General features: G+C 39.1%; 1 long non-coding RNA gene across 1 annotated transcript; it reads left to right on the forward strand.

Annotated features, from left to right (window-relative positions):
- Positions 1 to 285: 285 nt before the first annotated feature.
- Positions 286 to 19,088, forward strand: LOC131357361 (uncharacterized). Its single transcript, XR_009205258.1, has 2 exons — positions 286 to 369; positions 10,140 to 19,088. It is a non-coding gene; the product is annotated as an uncharacterized LOC131357361 (long non-coding RNA).

Below are 19,088 nucleotides of genomic sequence, written 5' to 3' on the forward strand. Positions count from 1 at the left end.
AGATCACAGTTGAGGTGAAGAAGCCTGCCGTAACCATGGCAACGCAGCACTCCGACTCCCGCTCGGCTTTTATTTTGAAGATTTATTTTTTTCTTCTGCCTCACAAACATCAACCCCTCCACCCCACACACCCCCCCACCTCGACTTTCTCCCCCCTCCCCCCCTTCCTCCAAGCCGAGAGTATTTTTCTCCCGGTGACGTCACGGCGCAGCCGCGTTCCGATTGGTCAGCCGCGGGGAATCAGCGGAGCTTTAAAGGGGCCGCAGGCAGCGGAGGCGCAAAAGACGAAGCTCGAGCATCTTCATCTGCATCTGCATCTCTCCATCTCTCCACCTCTCCAGCCCTCCATCTCCGGGCGCTCCAGCAGACGTAAGACGTTTTCTAAAATCCTCCTTTGTTTTGTTTTTTTTTTTCTATAAAATGTACTCATGATCTTTTCTCCGTGGTGATGTGGTGCGTGCTGACAGATAAATGCTGAATAGTGAGTGAGAGCAAAGGGTGTAGGCTTCTTCCTCTCCTTTTAATGGTGTCATTATTATTAAAAGAAGAAGAAGAAGAAAACTAGTTTTTTATCTAATCGCTTAATCCATCTGATGGTATTGATCTTTCTGTTGGTGTTGATCACAGAGGATTTTTTCATTTATTTTTTTAGAATAAACAAAATAAGAATCTGGATAAAGAATTAGCCTCCTGATTTATTTCAAAAATGTTAAAAAAAATAAAAAAAGAAAGGAGAGAGCGAGAGAGAGAGAGGTTAGGACATGGACATTTGTAAAATAGAGCATTCAGTATATTTTTAAAAATTGTTTTTTTTTTTCATTTCCTGAGGTGTGTGTGTGTGTGTGTGTAAGGAGACAACCCAAACTTGCAATGTGAGGAATATCAACAGGTACGAAACAGAGAGACGAGACAGACAGACAGAGAGAGGGGGGGGGGGGTTAGGACATGGGCATTTGGAAAATAAAGCATTCAATATATTTAAAAAATAAATAAATAAAAATTAATTTCCTGAGGTGTGTGTGTGTGTGTGTGTGTGTGTGTGTGTGAGTGTATGTGTGTGTCTGTGTGTAAGGAGACAATCCAAACTTGCAATGTGAGGAATATCAACAGGTATGAAACAGAGAGATGAGAGACAAGAGAGAGAGAGAGAGAGAGAGAGAGAGAGGAGTGTTAGATTTGCTGCCACAGACCAATAAAGAGCTTAAAGAATTCAAAGATTTATAAATCAATACCACGAAAACTAATTCTTCATCTTCGTCTTCATCCTCATCTTTATATCCTGTTAAATTGCATTCTTTCTAAAAACCTGAGGCTTTCTAAAACGCATGAAGCGATTACATGCGAATGAATCAAACTTAATTCTTTTTGTCTGAGGCTTATTACAGAAAATTGGGCATGAATGTGAAAGAAAGAAAGAAAGAAAGAAAGAAAGAAAGAAAGAAAGAAAGAAAGGTTGTGTGAATTTAATGTCAAATGTGTTCACTTCTTTACATTTTCTTCAAACCTTAGACTTTTATCAAATACAGAAAATACACACTTACTCTCTAGGTAATTACAATAAACTCATTAAGGATTAATTGAGGATGTTAATTAAGCACGGATTCAATGCCGTACATCTGAAACCGTATCGTCTTTAGGCTTCAATTTTTAACCCTGGAGAATTTTCATGAATAGACGAGCACAGAGTGGTCAGAGTGGACTTGAATTATTATACAAATGAATTATTTAATTAATTAATAAATTAATTCATTCATTCCAGATTGCAGTCTTTTTAATTCTTAATCTTTATTTAAAAAAAATAAATTGAATTTAAAAAATATGAAGGTTTTTTCCGTATGTATGAAATAGTCTAGTTAAGTCTAAATAAATAAAATAAATAAATAAATAAATAAAATTAATTAATTAAGTAATTAATGAAACCATAAAAGTTCATATTTAAAGTGAGTAAACTGCTTAATTCCTCGTTTCCTTGTTGAGATCTTTTTTCTTTTAAGATTTATTTTTTATTTTTTATTTCTACATTTAAAACCATGACCCTTATGGCGCAAGTCAGAAAGCTGTATTTTATTTCCTTCCTGCTTTGGTTGTTTCTCCATTTACACATTTCTGTGAAGTTGAACCTGTGAGTCACGTGACGTACATGTGCGTGAGGAGGTCAATGAGACAAGTAACTGGACTGTGATGAATTTTTCCATGGTTAAAGCTTTAAAGGTGCGTAACAATTAGCATCAATCCAGCGGGAAGAGAGTTTTGAATATCAATAAACGAGGTTTTAATGAAAAGCTAATATCAGGGTCAGTATGCTGGAAAAGATGTGAAATGGAGACTGTAGCATTGACGAAGACAAAGTTTTAAAAGTGTGTTAAATAAATGAATGAATAAATGAATACATTAACAAATGAGTTAAATCTCCCCCATGCTGGACTGAGAACTGATTCTGCCCTCGAGCTGTTTATCGAAAAGAGCGGCCGAGTCTGTCCTCCAGTCGACTTTATATTTTCTTTTCCAGACGAGGGACAGATCAGAGCTGATGCTCCCGACCAAGACCCATAATTCCCCAGCTGTGTGTTGACCCAAATGACTACAATTAAGGATGAAGAGCTCTCTATTATAGTTATCCTCGCTTAAATCCAATAGCCAAGCGCTACTCTACACCCCAATGTCTTTTCTGTCGCCGTAATAGTGTACAGAGAGAGAGAGAGAGAGAGAGGGAGAGGTAGAGAGAGAGAGAGAGGGAGGGGGGGAGGGAGAGGGGGTGAGAGACAGAGGGAGGGAGAGTGGGTGGGGGGGGAGAGGGAAAGAGAGAGAGGGAGAGAGAGAGAGGGCTTTCTGATGGCCTTCCCTCAGGCTTTTACTCCAATATATTCCACTGTGTAATGAAATTGCCTCAGCCATACTCAACTCCCTCCCTCAGGGTCAAGCTCAGGGTGTGTGTGTGTGTGTGTGTGATTCAGTCCCTCTGGACATTTTTAAAATGTGTTTGTGTTAAATCAACACTATAAGAGGCTCATTTACATCCTCACCCTCTCTCCATGGTCCACTTTATTTTATTCATTTTTACACACGCGCGCACACACACACACACACACACACACACACAAACACACACTCATTTATTATATTAATAGTAATAATAATATTTTGTTTGTGTTTCTATTTTCTCTCAATCATTGCTGAATAATGATTATTCCTTTTCACTAAATTCGATAATAATGAATTCAGCGAAATGTCTCGCACGTTCAGCTTTGCGTTTCTAATATATTTCCAGTCGTCATTTAATTTTTCTGTGAATATTAATGTAACAATAAATATTCTCTAGACAAATAATTCGTGAATAATAGTAAATGTAAAAAAATATCAGTTTTACTGATCACAGTTTGAGAAACGTACCTGTTTTATTTGAGATTTTTGTCGTGGTCAGAGTAGCTTCATAGAAATAATTCATAAAACAATTAAAAACAAAAAATGGTCTAAATTGCAAGCATTTAGGTCTTAAGGTAGACTCCAACGTCACAGTTGATCCTTTAAGATGAAATGATTTGTTTGTTTGTTTGTTTGTTTGTTTGGATCAACAAATTAGATTTAAAATTTAATTTTTTTAATTTTTACGATTTTATTTTTCTGCTGTGATCAGACTTCAAAAAAATTCAGCATAGAACTTAAACAAAAACATAAACCAGTCCAGAAAATGTTATAAAGTGTTTAAAAAACGTTGACCAAAACATCTGTCCAAAAAAACAAAAACAAAACGGGATTTAAGAAGTGTTGAGAGCGAGCTAACGAGAGGTTTCCTCATTTGCATAATTTATGAAGCTGATCTGTTAGAGCTAGCGCTAACAGCTGTTGCTTCACGCTGGCATGAATTAGCCACGAGGTGTGTGTGTGTATGTGTGTGTGTTGGTTTTTTCCCCCCGTTTTTTTATTTTATTTTTTACTTTCAGCACCATGGACAGCACTCATGAGAGCAAATGATCAATATTAATACCATGATGGGTTTTTTTGTTGTTGTTGTTTGTTTGTTTGTTTGTTTTAGTTGTTTTTTAATTTTAATTTTTTTTACTGCTATAGAAGTTTTCCTCTTTCCATCCTGTTCTAAGCTTCTTGAGCTCTCTGAGGCATGTGTTACAGAGAGATTTATTTTGTCACGCCTGGTTCGAACAGGTGAAAATGTGTCCTCAGAAATATTTAACTAAATTGAAAAGTTTTGAAAATTTTGAACTTCTTCTTTTAGGTTTTCTTTTTATTGTGTTTGACCTTTAAAGATAAAATCTGCGAAGGTACGTATGAGAAAAAATCTTTTCTTGAAAGTTCCTGTAAGGGTAGAAAGGCTCCGAAAGTATTTTATAAGTAAAATGCGAAATAACACACACACACACACACACACCCAGAGCAAATCTGGTGGTGGATGTTAGTCAGGATGTTCACTACAGGGCTGTTAAATCCTGAGCTGTTAGCGCTTTAGCTGCTTCCACGCCGCCACCTGTTCCATGTTGTTTTTCTGAACACGGTTCCTCGCGTCAGCTCTCTCCGCCGCCGGCTGCCGCGTGCCTCGGCTTCCTCAGAGCCACGGAATAAACACTTCACAGCTGGAGGGATTAGAAACCTTCCTGCTCACATCTCATGCAGCTTTTCACCAAAACCTGCTGCAGCTACAGAGTCGGCAATACGACATGCAGCTAAAGCGAAAAACAGTTCTGTTAAAAATAAAATAAGTTAAAATAAATGAATATTATTAAATATTTTAGCATAGCAGCTGTATTTATATATAGCTACTATCTGGGAAAGAAAGAAAAAAAGAAAAAAAGAATTGTGCATAGAAATAATTAAATAAACAAATACTATTTGGGCATTAAAGAAAAAAGAATGAACTGTGCATTGAAGTAAATAAGTTAATTAATTAAAGAATAATTAACAAATAAATATTATTTGGGAAAGAAAGAAAGAAAGCAGGAGAGAGAAAGAGAGAGAGAGAGAGAGAAATAGAATTGTGCATATCAATGAATGTAAATAAATAAACAAATACTATTTGGGCATGAAAGAAAAAAAGAAGGAACTGTGCATTTAAATAATAAATAAATAAATAAATAAATACTATTTGGACATAAAAGAAAAAAGAAAAAAATTGTGCATTTAAATAAATACATAAAAATAAATAAAATTATATCTAGAAAGAAAGAAAGAAAGAAAGAAAGAAAGAAAGAAAGAAAGAAAGAAAGAGTGTATGCAGGGAGTTGGATAGATAGATGGATAGATTGACAGATTAAATAAAAACTGCTTTACTGTATAATGAAAGGGAGAAAAAAAGTATACAATATACATAAAAATATATATGTAAGTTAGTTAATTAATGAAGTTATTAATCATTAATTAAAGTTATTAATTAAAGTTATTAACATTATTAATCAATACTGTGAGGAACCACATAGATAATGAAAGAAAAAAAAGAATAAAGAAAGAAAGAAGTGTGCATGGGGATAGATAGATAGATAGATAGATAGATAGATAGATAGATAGATAGATAGATAGATAGATAGATAGATAGATAGATAGATAGATAGATAGATAGTGTTAATAAACATCATGTGGGAATATATAAATAATTATCGTGAACAAACAAATGACTCAATAAACTATAATTAATTAACTTATTTATTTATTTATTTATTCAATTTTCTTAAAGGAAAGTCAACTATAGCTACATTTAAAAGCAGAAACAAAAATATTACTATTATAATAAAATGAAATGTTTTTAATTTTTCATTATTTGGATTTGCATAAAGCATTAATGTGTAGAGGATTTTTTTTTTCCTCTTTTGAACATCAAATACAAAAAAAACAGCAGTTGAAGGAGGTTGTTCAAACTAGCTAGCAGCTAGCGTTCATGTCTTTTTAAAATTATTTTATAAACATTTTTTATAAGCAACGCCAAGACTCAGTGACAAAGAAAATGCGACGAAATTGTCTTTTCCCTCAGATGTGTTTAAAAATCACTGAGAAATGACTATAAGAAAAAAAAACAGACTGTTTATCCAATACTAGCGCAGATCTTTTTTTTTTTAATTAGAAGAAAACCTGAAAAAACTCTGGCTGCTTAGAGGAAAGAGAAATTAGCCTGCTAGGCTAAATGTGTTGCTAGCATCTGAGAGTGAGTCAGCGATTCTAGAAATCTAAAAAACAAACAAACCCAAAAAATAATGCCCACTTTTGTAAAGCAGTGAAGTTTTGGTTAGCATTCTGACTAGCTGTGTAGCTCACATTAGTCAGACATTTTCTGTTCTGTGCATGTGTGGAAACTCAGGTTTCTGTTGCCAACAATACGTTATAACATTATATTATTAGTAGTATTTATCACAACAGTGTTATAAACTGCCGTAAATCGTTTCGTCATACTTCAAACAAGAAGTAGATGCTTTTCCACACGTGTAACCCCCACCCCCATCCCCCCGGGTCCTCCTTACACTCACCCCCCTAAACCTCACTCCCATCCGGGTCACGGCACCAGTGTAACCCCCCCACTGGTCCTCCGCCTGCCTCCATTACACTCACTCCCATCCGGGTCACGGCACCAGTGTAACCCCCCCACTGGTCCTCCGCCTGCCTCCATTACACTCACTCCCATCCGGGTCACGGCACCAGTGTAACCCCCCCACGGGTCCTCCGCCTGCCTCCATTACACTCACTCCCATCCGGGTCACGGCACCAGTGTAACCCCCCCACTGGTCCTCCGCCTGCCTCCATTACACTCACTCCCATCCGGGTCACGGCACCAGTGTAACCCCCCCACTGGTCCTCCGCCTGCCTCCATTACACTCACTCCCATCCGGGTCACGGCACCAGTGTAACCCCCCCACTGGTCCTCCGCCTGCCTCCGTTACACTCACTCCCATCCGGGTCACGGCACCAGTGTAACCCCCCCACGGGTCCTCCGCCTGCCTCCGTTACACTCACTCCCATCCGGGTCACGGCACCAGTGTAACCCCCCCACTGGTCCTCCGCCTGCCTCCATTACACTCACTCCCATCCGGGTCACGGCACCAGTGTAACCCCCCCACGGGTCCTCCACCTGCCTCCATTACAATGACCCCCCACCCCCCAAACCTCATTCCCATCTGGGTCACAGCACCAGTGTAACCCCCCAGGTAACAGGTTTAGCTAGCTGTTCCTGCAGGAAGAAACAAATAAAAGCATAACAGAAGCAGAGAGTGCAGCGCTAGCATCTACATGTCAGCATGTGAGAGACAGCGGAGGATTAGCCGAGCTGGATGATTGTGAGCCGTGGCTCGTTTGGTCACTTTTCCTCATCAGGCTGTGACAGCTTCGCGTTTTTACACATTTTCGCTCAAGAGGGGGAAAAAAACCAAAAAAAAACCCACACACACTTGCTGAAATGGCAGTCCAAATGGCCGAGTGCGCGCGTCGCTCCGAAATCCTTTTAGAGCAGGTGTTCAAACAAGCGGATTAACGTAATGAGATGCAATTACACGCTGCTTGGTTACTGTAGCTCAAAGTCCACACACAAGTTCTGCAGAAAAATAAATAAAAAACACAGAGAACAGAACTGCAGTCGCTTTCTAAAACCCGACGTGTGCACTTTCTGATAAACACACACACACACACACGGCAAACACAAGGTAAAAGCAAGCAGTCTTCAGCGCCCATTATCTTCTTCCTCAACAGATGTTGGTTTGATTGCTGACTCCATTTCAGCGGGAGGTGAAAAAATATTAAAAAATAAATTAATTTAACAAAAAATAAGAAAAAACTGAGAGCTGTAGAGGGAGAAGGAGCTTCTGCCCATCGGAGATAGTGAGGGTTTAACCAGTAACCAGCACCAGTAGGTTTGGATGATGTTTATTTCACACACACACACAAACACACACACACACACACACTTTTAGTCGTGTAATAAGCTTTTTAATTTAGCTTTTTGTTTTTTTTTCCAATTGAGTGCCGAACCTTGAGGCAAGGACGATGTGATTTCAAAAAAGTGTGGGTGTTACATAAATACACAGACTCACAGTTATTTAATTCATGTTCTTACACACACACACACACACACACACACACACTGCTATAGGAAGCACGGGCGCTTCTAACCTGTTTTATTGATTATTCCAGTTCTCGTCTTTAAAAACAGTTTACTGTAATCAGATTTATTCTCAATTAATGAAATAAAGGCATGCATCGCGCCTCCGCCAAATGCTATTTGCTATTATATGCTAAATGCTATTTTTTTTAAAAAAAAAGAAAAAACTAAACAATAGAACTCAGTGAGGTAACATCTCAGAGGTAACCATAGCAACAATCCTGTATGGCAGTTGAAAATGTACATGGAGCTAGCTATGTGAAAACGTTTTTTTGTGAAACGTCGTGGAGAAAATGACGAGAGAATGTCTGAACACCGGAAAACAACAGCCGAAAAACATTGTGATCCGATATTCAGACGTGTTTTCAAAAGAAAAGAAAAAAAAACCCGTACTAATCAGCACCATTTCCACATCTGCATCGTCCAGCTACGCCTGTTGCCATGGCAACATCTCAGCCACCTGCGTCATAACATCTCTGTTTCCGATCGTTAATTAAACTACGTAATTAGAACGATGAGTTTAAACCCGTAGCATCACATCGTATCTGGCATCACCTGGTTGTCATGGTTACGTAGTGCCGAGTGTCTAGATTTACGAGATGCAAGCGATATCACGGTCGCGGGATCTTGCGTGGCATATAACATCCATTCGGTTTTTATCATGTTACCATGGTGACGATCATCAGTGTTTTCGCACATCACTAATCACAATTAAACTGACAGATTTTATTTATTTTTTTCTGTAATTAAAACAAGCAACCAGAAAAGAACGAGATAACGTCCTTCGAGGCGTAACCATAGCAACAATCGTCCCCCGGTGTGATGCCTCAGGTCTTTCTGCACACGAGGGTTAGGCTAAATAACACGCTTCAAATTTATGCTAAGCTTCAAATGTGTTCAACCCAAAGCATGTCAGCGTAGATGAGATGTAAAACAAATGTTTTAATTAAATATTATAAATAAAAATAAATAAAAGAAAAAGGTTTGAGGTTCGAAGGATAAAAACATCGACTCTGAAATGAACTTTTCACAAAGCAGCTACACCGTTTTATCACTTTTAAACATTCTGTCATTTTCTAAAATGATTCATTATTTTATTTTTTCGCCGCTCTCATGTTTATCTGGATAAATTGTTGTAATTGTAATAAATAAAAACAGAACGAAAAGATAAATGAAATATTGCTAAAAGTATAACCTATCAGAAAGAAAACAGAAAAAATCTAATAAAAATGAACTAAAAATGAATTTTATAATTTTTTTTATTCATTAAAAAAACTCACAAATTGAAAAAGAAATGCATAAAAACGTGTTTATTTTTTTTTTAAATAGAAAATGGCTTAATAAGAGAAAAAAAATCGAAGGATGTCACGTAAACGAAAAAAAAAACAGCATCCACAGCAGAAGTCAGTGTGTCAGCCGTTACTATAGAAACGTAGAGTCGCTGTTGTAATTACTTAACACCTTTCTGACCAATCAGAGTGGAGAATCTGTGGGAGTGACAACGATTAACACGGTGGGTGAGAGACAGGAACACACACAGAGACAGAGAGAGAGAGAGAGAGTTGCACACACAAACACACACACACACACACATACAACACTTACATACACATGTACAAAAATACACACTTACATACACATACACATGAATACACTTTCTCTCTCTCTCTCTATAACACACACACAGGAACACCTATGCGCACACACACACACACAGGAACACCTATGCGCACACACACACACACAAGAACACCTATGCGCACACACACACACACAAGAACACCTATGTGCAGACATAGGTGCACACACACACACACGCACACACATATGCACACAGATGCAGATATACAATATAATGTTTATATCACTATCTCTCTCTCTCTCTCTCTCTCTCTCTCTATATATATATATATGTCTGTCTCTCTCACTCTTTTTTCTTTCTCTTTCTCTCTATATATGTCTCTCTCCCTCTTTCTCCACTTTTCTATCTCTCTTTGCCTTTCTCTGTGTCTCTCCATCTCTCTCTCTCTCTCTCTCTATTGCTTTTTCTCAGTTGCCGTGGTTACAGCCACTCATGGTAGATAGGAGAAGGTGCCGGAGATCAAACAGCTGTTGTGTCCAGATGTCATTCTCCTTCTCCTGTTGCTACAGACCTTTGTTCTCCTCTGAGTACAGGTGCAGCACCCCCAAACACACACACTCACACACAAAGAAAACATGATGAGGGCACGACGGCTGGCTTTGTGCTGTACACATCAGCGCATCGGTGGAGGAGAGACGACGATGATGGGGAGAGAGGACTGAAGGAGACATGGGGCAGAAAATAGGAGTAAATAAAGAGAGAGAGAGAGAGATGAAGATAACTACTGATGCTACTAATACTACTACTACCACTAATACTAATACTGATTCTACTGATACTTCTAATAATACTATTAGCAATTGTGCTATTACTACTACTAATACTACTTGTGTAGTGATGCTACTAACATTACTACCAATACTACTAATACTACTTATTCTACTGATAATACCACCATTACTATTAGCAGAATTACTAATACTACTGCTACTGATTCTATTGCTACTAAAACTACAACTAATACTACTTTCTAGTAGTACTAATACTATTACTGATGATACTAACATCACTACCAATACTACCAAATCCCAATACCAATAGTACTATTACTAATAATACTAATACAACTATCAATCCTACTACTGATTCTAGCACTATTATCATTGCTACTTCTACTGCTGTTACTACTACCACCACCAATACCACTATCATTACTAATACTTCTGATTCTACTGCTACTACTACTAATACTATTAACAGAACTACTACTACTACTGCTGCTAGTGATGCTACTAAGATCAATACTACTACTAATACCACTACTAACATCAATACTACTACTACTACTACTACTGATGCCACTAACATCACTACCAATACTACCAATACTACTACCAATACTCCTACTAATACTACTACTGATGCTACTACTGCTACTACCACCAATACTATTATCATTACTACTACTACTACTTATTCTACTTCTTCTTCTTCTTCTACTTCTTCTTCTACTACTACTACTACTACTGATGCCACTAACATCACTACCAATACTACCAATACTACTACCAATACTCCTACTAATACTACTACTGATGCTACTACTGCTACTACCACCAATACTATTATCATTACTACTACTACTACTTATTCTACTTCTTCTTCTTCTTCTTCTTCTTCTTCTACTTCTTCTTCTTCTTCTACTACTACTACTACTACTACTACTACTACTACTACTACTACTACTACTACTACTACTACTACTACTACTACTACTACCACCAACTTCAATACCCAAACCAATAGGGGCGGTGGTGGCTCAAGTAGCTCAGGGTTGTTGACCAGAAGATTGGGGGTTCAAGCCCCAGCACCGCCAAGTAGCCACTGTTGGGCCCTTGAGCAAGGCCCTTAACCCTCTCTGCTCCAGGGGCGCTGTATCATGGCTGACCCTGCGCTATAACCCCAACCTCCAAGGATGGGATATGCAAAGAAAGAATTTCACTGTGCTATTTCTTTTTTTCTCTTCAATACTTTACTACTACTAATACTACTACTGATTCTACTACCAATACCATTAGCAGTACTACTATTACTACTACTAATGCCACTAACATCACTACCATTACTACCAATACTCCTACGAATACTACTCCTGATGCTACTACTGCTACTACCATCAATACTACTACCATTAATACTACTTATTCTACTGCTTCTACTACGACCAATACTATTAGCAGTATTACTACTACTACTACTAACATCAGTACCAATACTGTTAGTACTACTAATACTATAACTGATTCGACCACTACTATCATTACTACAACTATGACTACCAATACTCCTACTGATGCTACTACTGCTACTACCACCAATACTACTATCATCACCAATACTACTACTACTACTACTGATTCTACTACCATTACTATTAGCAATACTACTACATTACTACTAATGCTAAAACTACTACTGACTCTACCACTACTATCATTACTGCTACTACTGATTCGTGTAACACTACTACCAACATAACTAAATTTACTTTTACTACTACCAGCACTCCTGTTAACACTAGTGCTTATGCTAATAAAACTACTACCATTACTACTCCCAATACTGATGCCACTACTACAGCTAGTACTTAACCTAGTAACACCCAATGCCGCTCATACTACTATTACTGCTGCTTCGATTACTCTACTATTTCTACCTCTGCAGCTATTCATGCTAATTCTAACACCACTGCTGCTTCTAATGCTGCTGCTACGGCTGTTACTAATATCAAATACTAGCGCTACTAACTCTAGTAATACTAGCTCTACTTGGCCGATGATGAAGGCAGAAGAAGACTAGACAGATTTCCACATTTCTCGGTTGAGCTTCCTCTCTGGGTTTTTTTTTTGTGTGTGTGTGGAAAAATAGGAACAGTGGAGTGTAAATCCTCCCACACAGCCCTTCAATTTCAGTAGGTAAAAAAAATAAGGGGGGGGTGTTCAAAAACCGGCGAGAGAAAAAAGGCGGTAAAAGGCCGTTCCCCGCTGTGCGCCTGTGAGCGAGTGTGCTCAGGTAATTAAGCGCTGCTTCGCTCGACCCTTCGTCAAGGCAATTACCTAAAATCATATGCTCTTAGCTGCTGTAATTACGGGCCAATCTGGCTGCACGGCGCTGACTGACAGCTCGGCAGCGGCCGCCACGTGTTTACGCCGCTGACGACAAAGCCGATTACAGCGTGTAGTGTTACATACGGTCAAAACACACGGCGCAAAGAAAACACGCACATCAGACCAGAATCCTTCTCAACACACGTATCAGAAACACCGGATTATTCCAAAATCCTGATTTAAGGTCGCTTTGGGAAACAGGAAGTGGATTTATTTATTTATTTAAAAAAAAATTTTGGTAGCCACATTTTGTCCAGGTCAGATATTTGTTTCCATCCAGTGGAGAGATTTTCCATTTGCACTGAGGACACGAGACTCAACAAAATAAGGACGGAAAGATGGGGGGAGAATGAAAAAAAACAGGAAACAAAATGAGAATAATACAAAAAGAGATGGACGCAAGGAAGAGAGAGAAAATACAAAGGATTAAGGTAAAGAAAGTCGAAAAGGAAAGAAAGAAATGAAAGCGCATTAAAGGGGAAAATGAGAGAAAGAAAGAAAGAAAGAAAGAGTAGTAAGTAATAATAAGGTCTAAAGTAACAAAAAGAGAAAGAATGACAAAAGAGAGAGAACAGTCGGAAGCAATACATAAGGTGAGAGAGAGAGAGAGAGAGAGAGAGAGAGAAATAAAAGAGTGAGACAGTCCTGAATAACGAGCTGTGTGTGTGTGTCTCGCCTCAGGGGAAACACTCGAGTGCAGGTTGAGAGAATGAAATTAGTGAGAGACGAATGCAGGTTGAGAGAGAGGGAGAGGGAGAGAGAGAGAGAGATGGTGAGGGGTCAGACAGACACTTATTAAATTAAAGACACACAGGTGTCACAGCACAGCATTCTGGGAAAGTGTTACTGAGGTCACATGATCAGATGGTTTCATTCCAGAAGATTCTTTACACACAGTCGCCATCATCCTGATGGGGTTTTTTACATCCTTTAAAAATCCTGTGAAGAACTTCTTCATTGTTACATCACTACTAGCATAAGAAATAAGAACACTAATCATGCTGCTAATAGAGCTAGTAACACTGATTACCACTACTGGCAATACCACTAGTAACACTCACACAAATACTCCTACCACTGCTGCTAGTACTACAAATACTACTGCTGCTGCTGCTACTTTTACTAGCACTATTAATACTAACACTATACTAACACTACCATGAGCAACATTACTAATATTACTACGACTAATATAGCTATAACTACTGCCTGTAATAATGCTAGTACTAACCACACTAGTATTATTAGCACTATTCCTGCTGCAACCTTTACCAGAAATCCTAGTAATCCAACTAGTCCTATTAATATTAACACTGTACCTTCACTACCATGAGCAATATTACTGCTATTGCTACTACTACTACAGCTACTGCTAGTAATATTGCTAGTACTAACAATGCTAATATTATTAACACTTCTGCTGCTGTGGTTACTTTAATACAACTAGTACTATTAATATTAACACTACCATGGGCAATATTACTAATATTATTACTACTACTACAGCTAGCAATAGTACTAGTACTTATACAGCTATGATTACTGCTAGTAACAGTGCAACAATTCTAGTATTATTAACACTATTACTGCTGCAACTAATGCAACTAGTACTATTAATACGAACACTACTAACACTACCATGAGTAATATTACTGCTAATGCTGCTAACTACAGCTACGGATATTACTGTTGCTAATACTGATATCGCTAGTACAAATAATGCTAATATTGCTGCTACTATTACTGTTACTAGTTAAGTTGCTGCTGCTGCTGCTGATGATGATAAAATAATTAAAAGAAATATTAAATAATATAATCATACTGCTAGTGTCCAGTCGCTGTCACTGAGTGAACTATTTTTAGTGTTAGCATTACTGTTACATTCATCATATTCACACATGAGGTAAATTTCTGAGGTAAAAAAAAAAACCCTTCACACTTTGGGTTGCTAGACGTAGCAGAACCTGTGGAGGATTCATAAGCAGCCAGTGATTTAAAAACACGTCTGAGGGAAATGTTGATGTTCCGGATGTTTCTGCCTCACTTTCACTGTCAATTTGTGTTTTTATTGTTGATGAAAAAGACTTAAAGCCGATGTTCTAGCTAGATTAATTATTAGCCTAAGTGATTAACCTGCTGTCCATATGTCTCAGTTGCCTAGCAACAATGTTCTTGTAATATTTAAGCACTTGATCAGTGCATCATGAATTCACTAGACGTACTATATTTGAATTAAATGCTAAATGCTAATGAGTTGAGATATCCTGCTAACTAAACATACACCCATACAGCACTGGAGTGTTTAAAGCTTAGCATGGCTAACTGCAGAACTCTTTTTCAAGATTTAATCAGCCTCGTATGTGTTATTTACGATGGATTCTGCTAAACCAGTAAAACGAAGCTAGCAAGCGCGGACTGACACGCAAAGGTTATGATCCCCTCGCTAGCTTAAAAAAAAACTTTTTCATCGCCACATCGTATTCGAGTCAGCGGCACTGACGGCGTAATTGGACATTAGTCTCGATTCAGATGGCACGAGAGTCGAGCTAAACGCCCGGACGCAGATCTTTTCCCTTTCTTTCAGTCCGTACATTTAATTTCTCCAATTGTAGGGAATAAAAGGAGTCCATCCTGTTGTGAAGAGCATAATTTAAGCGCTCTTAATAAAGCACCGCTGTTCATTACCGAGCCCATTATTTCCAGGCTGGACGAGAAAAAAAAAAAAAACGACCCGTCTCACCTCGCCGTCACTTTTTTTTTTCCTTCCCGGAAATCTGGAGTAAATGTGTAAGTGCATGCAGAGACAGGTTCGGCTACTTAGCAAGGGGGGAGAAAACGAGAGCGGAGAGCTCAGGCGAACTCGGAAGCCTATTAGGGCTAATATGTTTTTTTAATGGGAAAGCCGCGGTTGATCTGAACTCATTTGCTTCGTCCGGGGCCGAGCTCTGAAAGCAATCCGTCACCTCCGTGTGAGGCCGAGCCGCGCTCCTAATGAGCCTCTCGGTCCAAAAAAGAGGGACGAAAGAATTGAGCTGTCACGGCTCTCAATGGCCACGTCGGCACAATTGTGGCCCTGGCACTCGGTCGTCGTGTCTCTTTGTGTGCGTTTAGCCAAGCAAGGCCTTATACAAAATGAATGGGACGAATGTAACCTTAACTTCGGCAGACACACGCGCCACTGACGGGGTCGACCGTGATCAAAACGTCAAAACACTGCTTTAAAAAACACTTTTTGAAAGAAAAAAAGAGTGTGTATGTGTGTGTGTGAGAGAGAGAGAGAGAGAGAGAGAGAGAGAGAGCGAGACAGAGAAAAGATAGATGAATAAAGAAAGCAATAGGGGAGGGGGGAAAAGATGAAAAAAGAGTACGCTGGAGAGAACAGTAAAACTGAACTGAGAGTAAGACAAATGAAGACACAAAAAGAGACAAGAAAGAAATGAAAAGACAAACTGAGAGAGAAAAATGAGATTAGGAGAAAAAGATAAACAGGTTAGTCAGGAAGATGAAATGAAAAGAGAATAAGATATAAACAAAGAAGAATGAGAGAAAAAAGAGAGAGTGTGTGTGTGTGTGTGAGAGAGAGAGAGAGAGAGAGAGAGAGAGAGAGGTGAGAAAGCAGATCAAAAACAGAGGAGGACAGGAAAGAGGGAAAAGAGAGACGAAAAGAGATCACGACAGTGAGAGGAAGAGAGCAGGATGAAACGGGAGTGAGTAGAAGAAGAAACAAAAAAGACAGAAGGAGAAGAAAAAAAGAAGGAGTAAATAGTAGAAGAGAGAAAAACGTGTGTTTATCCTGCTGGATTGTGGACAGTGTGAAGCTCAAGTCGGGACTTTTAGCATCTTAGCACTCTAGCCATGACTCAGCATTTTAGCTTCTGATCCTGGTTTATCGCTCGCTTTATCAGTTCACTGCGACGTCCTCCGATTTATTTAGCACTAAATTAACTCTAGAAGTTTTCTACACCTAGGAGTTTGTCAGCTCTACCCTGTCTGCTAGGTTTGATATAAAATCTTATGAATGCTAAAATTAGCGCTTCCTCCATTTTGAATCTGAGTTTGAAGGCCCGCCCCTTCAGAGGTCAGAACAGAGAAAACACATTTCATATTTCCTTTGTCAGATTTAACGTTCTTTTAAACACAGAGTGATGACTAGCACACAAGGTCTGAGAAGCAGCAGAAAAGGTCGGAGGGTAAGTGTGTTTTTATTGTGTTTCAGAAAACCGCAGGACACCGTGATGGAGACGAGAGACAGACAGAGTGTGTGAGGACAAGAGAGAAAGAGAGAGAGTGAGAGAGGGGGGGAGAGAGATGGGGGTGAAAGACAGAGAAATGTGTCATGTCTTTCAGAGGAACAACACACTCTTCCGTCTCTACTCAAATGTCACTAAAGGTCTAAGGGGTGTGTGTGTGTGTGTGTGTGTGTGAGAGAGAGAGAAAGAAATCCTACATCAAGACATTCACTCTATCTCTCTCTCTCCCTTCCATATATCTCTGTCTCCATCAGTTTTAATAAAAGAAGCGTAGCCTGTGTGTCTTTCAGTTTTGGTAAAGAAGGCGTGGCCTGAGTGCTTGTCAGTCTCAGTGATGGAGGAGTGGTCTGCGTACCTGTCAGTTGTAGAGAAAGAAGTGTGTCCTGTGTGTCTTTCAGTTGCACTAAAGAAGGTGTGGCCTCTGTACCTGTCAGTCAGAGTGAAAGAGGTGTGGCCTCTGTACCTGTCAGTCATAATGAAAGAGAAACGGACTCTGTACCTGTCAGTCATAATGAAATAGGCGTGGCCTCTGTACATGTCAATCAGATTGAAAGAGGCGTGCCCTTTGTACTTGTCAGTCAGAGTGAAAGAGGCATGGCCTCTGTACCTGTCAGTCAGAGTGAAAGAGGCGTGGCCTCAGTACCTATCACTCAGAGTAAAAGAGGCGTGGCCTCAGTACCTATCAGTCATAATGAAAGAGACATGGACTCTGTACCTGTCAGTCATAATGAAATAGGCGTGGCCTCTGTACATGTCAATCAGATTGAAAGAGGCGTGCCCTTTGTACTTGTCAGTCAGAGTGAAAGAGGCATGGCCTCTGTACCTGTCAGTCAGAGTGAAAGAGGCGTGGCCTCAGTACCTATCACTCAGAGTAAAAGAGGCGTGGCCTCAGTACCTATCAGTCATAATGAAAGAGACATGGACTCTGTACCTGTCAGTCATAATGAAATAGGCGTAGCCTCTGCACATGTCAATCAGAGTGAAAGAGGTGTGGCCTCTTTAACTGTCAGTCATAATGAAAGAGGTGTAGCCTTTGTACATGTCAATCAGAGTGAAAGAGGCGGGGCCACTGTACCTGTCAGGCATAATGAAAGAGACGTGGCCTCTGTGGGTTGTCCTGGTGCAGTAACTGTGACCTTCATTCCTAAGTAAGGTGACATTCCTGATGACAGGGGGCGTGGCTTTCCACTCTTCAAATCTAATACATTGTCTGTTAAAAAATAAATCATGTAGTCACGTAGTGTGAGGTGAAACAGCTGTAAAGTCTCTCATGCCGAGTGATTAACTGTGTAAATGTTTATCTCTTCCTCCGAGCTGCTGATCACCGAGTGAAGCTTTAAAACTCGACCCGGACGCCGTGGAAGACTAGTGATTTTGTTGTTGTACATTTTCTGCTTTGACAACAAATCACAGTCTACCTCAGCGCTCAGGTCCTTTCTCCCCAGCACACACACACACACACACACACACACACAGCTACAGAGCAGAGGTAAGCACGGCTGATAAAACAGTATACTTTATCATACAACAACTTGTCTATGTGTTTTGTTGTACAGTGAAATCTCAGTGTGTACACGCGTACTGCACAATAAAGACAAATAATAATTCATATAGCCATTGTTTAAATAAATAACATGGTGCTACACAGACTGTTTAGAGTTTAATAGTGTATAACATAATAACTTAATTTCCATTCTTTTCTCTCCTTGCTGTTTATATTTCCTGTTTTTCTCAGTAAGAAGAAGTCACTGAAGAATTTGCTTTAAAAAAAAACAAATTAATTCAACTGTTTTAAAACAAGACCTCGTGGCGTGTGGGAGGCCGAGGCGGCCTCGAGCTCTACACCCTTACTCATTTACTCACAATTGCTTTGATGAATTTATTCATATTTTTGTTTTTAAAATGCTAATTATTAATATTGTGTGTGTGTGTGTGTGTGTGTGAGAGAGAGAGATAGAGAGAGAGCAAGAGAGAGAGATTTTAATAAAATATTTATGGTCACA

This window comes from Hemibagrus wyckioides, linkage group LG08, assembly GCF_019097595.1.
Source record: "Hemibagrus wyckioides isolate EC202008001 linkage group LG08, SWU_Hwy_1.0, whole genome shotgun sequence".
Lineage (NCBI taxonomy): Eukaryota > Metazoa > Chordata > Actinopteri > Siluriformes > Bagridae > Hemibagrus > Hemibagrus wyckioides.